Raw genomic sequence first — 6,056 nt, forward strand, 5'->3', positions numbered from 1 at the left:
AAACACACGCCATTGTCCAAACCATGACATCTAGGTCGATCGTACTTTTGTCCTTTTAATTAGTATCTGTCCCTAGGAGATTTGTGCGCTCACCGGTACGAGCCACTAGACAAATGATTGAGTATTTGAGTTGGTTCAACTGTTGAACGCAAAGTTAGCGGTCCATTTTTGGAAGATTAATTAGTGTATGATTTGCTCGACCGACCTTGCCATTAAGGTGTAGCTAGCTAGTGCTGGGTGCTTTACACATACTTTAGTCCCTTGCATGCGTGCTTAATTCCTAGCTAGATGCCGACTGTTAAAAAGTAACTTGATTTGGTTAACCTGTAATCGTAGGATATCATATTGCATGCGCACCATGTCACGCCAGAAGTCATCACAAGCATGGATGTGGTTGGCGTACGTTTCACTATTATTTTGATAAATTTTTGATCCATCAACTATTAAAGCAGTACAAAGACCATCATAAATAACAAGAATTACATCCAGGTCTATACACCACCTATGCTTGTTTTACAAGACTAGCTAGGACGTACGTTAAATAGTTTTTTGTTACTCCTTCCACATCTAGAAAGATTTAAGACAAATACTTCTTTAGGGATTAGGAGTAATATATGGATCAGAGGGAGTACCCGTAAAATATAAAATAGTTCTCCATTACAGTTTATAAATATGACAACACTACTTCTACCTATATATATAGTCATGTACTCTTCCCCGCAAAAAAATAGTCATGTACTCTACATTCGTCCCCCGAGAACATCAGCGTTATGAGCAATAGGAAGGACGCACATCTACAGCTGGACGCCTCAAACCAATCCCAAATGCCTGGGCGGGCAGATCGGTCACTGATCGATAAAAAAAAATTCAACCCACCCAGGCGCCTCAAACCGGCCTCAAATGCTCCGGCTATCCGGCGCCCCTTATATCCAGCCCATATGTAGGGCGGCCCGGGCGTGTCTGCCACGTCTGCCCAGCCCACCACCGACCCTACTCTGTCCAAACATAGGTGAGCTCGAAAAGACCAGGTTCGAATGCTGCAATTACAATCCAAGCACCATAAGGAAACACTGCCCAAACATAGGTGAGCTCAAAAAGACCATACAGGAAATAAGCATATCAGCAGCCGCAGCCTGGCACTTCACACACCACAGCATGATTCGTGTGGCTTCATGCGATCTGCTGACGGATTGTAACCATACGATGAGCATGATCTGTTGGCACGTTTTTGTGCACAAAACAGATGAATCCACCATAGGGAAATTGATGGCAAATATTTCCACTTGCCACATGGCACACATGGTTGCATAAACATTTGCCGCATCATATGTAATAAGTACTCATCATGCAAAGCAATTTTCCTAGTACATTTAACAAAAGCGGGCAGATATTAAAAAGATCATGGCATTAATCCAGGGAGGTGAATAAATCCAAAACATGAACAGACTAAATCAAGCTTCATGACTTGAGGGACTAGTTTCAATCTCCACCATTTTATATGTGAGTAAAATCACACAATTTGATTCTTCATCATTTTGTAATAAAACTGTAGTCACTTGTCCATTGTGTCAAGGTAATGGTGATCCGGAGGGCTTGTCATCAGCTTTTGTCCCCTTGGAAAAATTGTGCTCGTTCGCATCCACAACGTTCCTTGCCGTGGTAGCATGGGATGTCTCTGTTGTATCATCGTTGTCATATGTGGGTCAAGGTAATGGTGATCCGGAGGGCTTGTCATCAGCTTTTGTCCCCTTGGAAAAATTGTGCTCGTTCGCATCCACAACGTTCCTTGCCGTGGTAGCATGGGATGTCTCTGTTGTATCATCGTTGTCATATGTGGGCAGAGGTAACCCTGAGCTTGCTGATGACGACAACGGCCACCAGTTCCCTGTCAGGTATTGCTTAATCTGAGCCACCATGTCGCCGGTCCTTTGAAACAAAGATCGGCTTGCAAAGCCCAAAGGGTTTGTCCTCATCATTACCGGGTTGTCGCCTTCGACACAGTTATTGTCAGCCGGATTCTATAGACCATGGTCCTAAAATAAGATAAAACATATTGGCACAACAATTAAAATGAATCCATCGAGATAATAATTCGGTACAAAATATAAGAGGTTCTAAGTTCAGTATAAAATATTTGTGCAGTGGTTTAATTTTCTTTGGTGGCGACCAGCCGGGACAACCCAAAGTGATTTTGGTTTTTGTTTGGAGAAGAAGTGGAAAATGTTGGAAAGATTGATGTATACCGTGTTAGCTGCAGTTGGTTTTTCAGGTGCATCATCCATGTCGTCGACCACTACCCAGTTCTCCATTAAATTCAACGGATTCATGTAATGCTCCTCCTTGACGACAAGAATCTCTTGGGGCAATACCTGCAGCACAAGTACGCGCGATCAAATCAACAAAATTAAACTAATGAGTTGAGTAGAGTCCAACAAAAAGCAACTATATAGAGTAGTAACAGAAAGAGTTCACGTACCATTGACATGCTACCATCACCCCATTTGACTTGGATGTGTCCATTATGAAGTTGAGCAACATGCCCCACCCATGAAAGGTCGGATCCAGCAGCACTCTTCTTCTTCTTGCTATGAATCAATAGTGTGGTTTCTTCACCGCTGGCTGATCCTGACGGTAGGAGGCGAATGACAATATCAATGGTACGTGAACTCTTGCCACACGGCACCCAGGTGCCTCAAACCGGCCTCAAATGCTCCGGCTATCCGGTGCCCCTTATATCCAGCCCATATGTAGGGCGGCCCGGGCGTGTCTGCCACGCCTGCCTAGCCCACTACCGACCCTACTCTGTCCAAACATAGGTGAGCTCAAAAAGACCAGGTTCGAACGCTGCAATTACAATGCAAGCACCCTAAGGAAACACTGCCCAAACATAGGTGAGCTCAAAAAGACCATACAAGAAATAAGCACATCAGCAGCTGCAGCAGTTCACACACCACAGCATAATTCGTGTGGCTTCATGCGATCTGCTGACCGATTGTAACCATACGATGAGCATGATCTGTTGGCACGTTTTTGTGCACAAAAACAGATGAATCCAAATTATGGCAAATATTTCCACTTGCCACACGGCACACATGGTTGCATAAACATTTGCCGCATCATATGTAATAAGTACATTTTATTTTGTGTATCATAATATATTCCCATGTCCGTGTGTATATACTAGTCATGCAAAGCAATTTTCCTAGTACATTTAACAAAAGCGGGCAGATATTAAAAAGATCATGGCATTAATCCAGGGAGGTGAATAAATCCAAAACATGAACAGACTAAATCAACCTTCATGACTTGAGGGACTAGTTTCAATCTCCACCATTTTATATGTGAGTAAAATCACACAATTTGATTCTTCATCATTTTGTAATAAAACTGTAGTCACTTGTCCATTGTGTCAAGGTAATGGTGATCCGGAGGGCTTGTCATCAGCTTTTGTCCCCTTGGAAAAATTGTGCTCGTTCGCATCCACAACGTTCCTTGCCGTGGTAGCATGGGATGTCTCTGTTGTATCATCGTTGTCATATGTGGGCAGAGGTAACCCTGAGCTTGCTGATGACGACAACGGCCACCAGTTCCCTGTCAGGTATTGCTTAATCTGAGCCACCATGTCGCCGGTCCTTTGAAACAAAGACTGGCTTGCAAAGCCCAAAGGGTTTGTCCTCGTCATTACCGGGTTGTCGCCTTCGACACAGTTATTGTCAGCTGGATTCTATAGACCATGGTCCTAAAATAAGATAAAACATATTGGCACAACAATTAAAATGAATCCATCGAGATAATAATTCGGTACAAAATATAAGAGGTTCTAAGTTCAGTATAAAATATTTGTGCAGTGGTTTAATTTTCTTTGGTGGTGACCAGCCGGGACAACCCAAAGTGATTTTGGTTTTTGTTTGGAGAAGAAGTGGAAAATGTTGGAAAGATTGATGTATACCGTGTTAGTTGCAGTTGGATTTTCAGGTGCATCATCCATGTCGTCGACCACTACCCAGTTCTCCATTAAATTCAACAGATTCATGTAGTGCTCCTCCTTGACGACAAGAATCTCTTGGGGCAATACCTGCAGCACAAGTACGCGCAATCAAATCAACAAAATTAAACTAATGAGTTGAGTAGAGTCCAACAAAAAGCAACTATATAGAGTAGTAACAGAAAGAGTTCACGTACCATTGACATGCTACCATCACCCCATTTGACTTGGATGTGTCCATTATGAAGTTCAGCAACATGCCCCACCCATGAAAGGTCGGATCCAGCAGCACTCTTCTTATTCTTGCTATGAATCAATGGTGTGGTTTCTTCACCGCTGGCTGATCCTGACGGTAGGAGGCGAATGACAATATCTCCATAGTAAGCATATAGGTAAGAAGAGTCTCTTTTCAGCGCGTATACAGTCACGGCATCGTCACACTCAACCTCACCAGCCCCGTTCAACCATGACACGCAAGCCGTCCGGTCTCCGTAGTGCAGGCTTCTGAGGACGCCCACGGGCCGTGACAATGGAGTTCCATCAGCAACATTGTCATTGTTGACACTAGTAGTAGTCTTGCCGTCATGGTCGCCGGTAGCATCAACATGAAGAACTCCGACGACGTGATGTCCCGGGAATAACTCTCCATCCACTACTTGAAAGGGGGCGACAGTCGCTGAACTTATGCCTTGTTGTCGTGTGCCGTCCTGCCATAGCACGTCAAGGGAGGTACATGTGTTGGCAACGACCATGGGACACTCCACCTCCGCCTGAGCAGTTGGTGCATCACATTCATCATCATCAGTCGCATTGTCTTTGCGAAAAAAGCAGCGGTCAGCTACCCCCCAGCTACAATCGTAAGCGGCGCAGAAGAAAGTAAGATCGTCCGGGTTTTGGTAGGCCGAAGGGGCCGATGCCTTCACGAGCTCCTTGTCCGTGCCATGGTGCATGGATGCTATCCAGTAGACAAGGACGCCGGACGTCTCCAAGTTGCTGACGGTGCCCATCTGACGGTCAGGGTTCCAGGAGCCGTTGAGCCAGCGTGCTGCCTTGAAGAGGGAACACGGGTCTGGTGCACGGACGCGCTGCCCAGGGTAGAAAAGAGTGTTCATTTGACCGCAATACATTCGTTGTGTTTTGTTGCCGCCAGCTGAGGTGTCATGCACTAGTTGTAGCTTCTTGGACTCTGCGTTGGTGACCCTGCAGACCGCCCCGTCATCGAACAGCACATCCACGTCGATGGACGCCTCGACAACCCGGCCAAGCCACGGCCCGGACACGACAAAGTCGCCGAGGTTGAAGCGCCTTACGCGCCGGAGGGTAGACGGGGGCACGCCCATGATGACATGTGTCCCGGCGGCATGCTTGGCCAGGTCGAGCATGGTCGTGACGCTGGTGACGACGCCGAGCCGGCCGTCATTGTCGGACGCCGAGCCGACCACCTGTCCGGGGCGCAGGTGGCTCCTGTCAACCACCGTGAGGTGGCCGGAGTTCTTGTATACGACAGTGTTGTCGGCAGTGGCGGATCCAGGACCCAGGCCGGGGGGCCTGGGCCTGGGGCGTGAAGAGTAGGCACCTCGTTCAATGTCCACTGTAGACATACTGTAGACTTAGTGTACATGCACTTAACAGCCTGGGGCCCGGGGCTTGGATAAAACCTGGCTCCGCCCCTGGTTGTCGGCGAGGAGGACCATGAACACGTCGACGGGGATGTCGTGGTCCGCCTTGGCGTCCGCAATGACGAGGCCATGGCGGCGGAGCGTGTGCCCGAAGCTCACGAGATCTAGCAAGTCAACATGGTGGGATGCGGCGGCGGCCATCTTTCTTCCGGCGAGACTGCTTGTTCGATTGATTGCCAGAGGAGGCTCGTATAAGATGCTCACGGTCGGTGGTGTTGCAAGCTAGTACTAATATACTAAGTGTACTAATTAAATGCCCGTGCGTTGCTACGGGCAAATGACTGTAAATAAATTAAAGGGCACCTAACGTTAGGTGCCTGAAAAATTCTTCGCATCAATCACTATTTTTTGCCATCAAATATCCAATGGTTAGGAGCACGCCCCTACATATT

At 46.9% G+C, this 6,056-nt stretch overlaps 1 pseudogene; it reads right to left on the reverse strand.

Annotated features, from left to right (window-relative positions):
• Positions 1-3,409: 3,409 nt before the first annotated feature.
• On the reverse strand, positions 3,410-5,805 carry LOC119358384 (annotated as a pseudogene).
• Between the last annotated feature and the right edge of the window lie 251 nt (positions 5,806-6,056).

This window comes from Triticum dicoccoides, chromosome 2A (assembly GCF_002162155.2).
Source record: "Triticum dicoccoides isolate Atlit2015 ecotype Zavitan chromosome 2A, WEW_v2.0, whole genome shotgun sequence".
Lineage (NCBI taxonomy): Eukaryota > Viridiplantae > Streptophyta > Magnoliopsida > Poales > Poaceae > Triticum > Triticum dicoccoides.